We start from the raw sequence: 201 nt of genomic DNA, 5'->3' as shown, positions 1-201 counted from the left end.
AGTCTTATCAGCCGCCCTTTTAACGCAAATACCGAAAAATTCCTTCCAGAAATTTCCTGCCCCGACAGCTCCCTCTCTTGGCCTGACATCTCACTTTCTGGCACTTTATCCTCACCCGAATTACTGTCTCCTTGTCTCGACTTGCGTGCCGTCGCCGCCCTCCTGGAACGGTCTCCTGGATTTCAGCTGAGAGCCATTTGC

Source organism: Penaeus monodon, chromosome 32, assembly GCF_015228065.2.
Source record: "Penaeus monodon isolate SGIC_2016 chromosome 32, NSTDA_Pmon_1, whole genome shotgun sequence".
Lineage (NCBI taxonomy): Eukaryota > Metazoa > Arthropoda > Malacostraca > Decapoda > Penaeidae > Penaeus > Penaeus monodon.
This window is presented reverse-complemented; position numbering follows the sequence as displayed.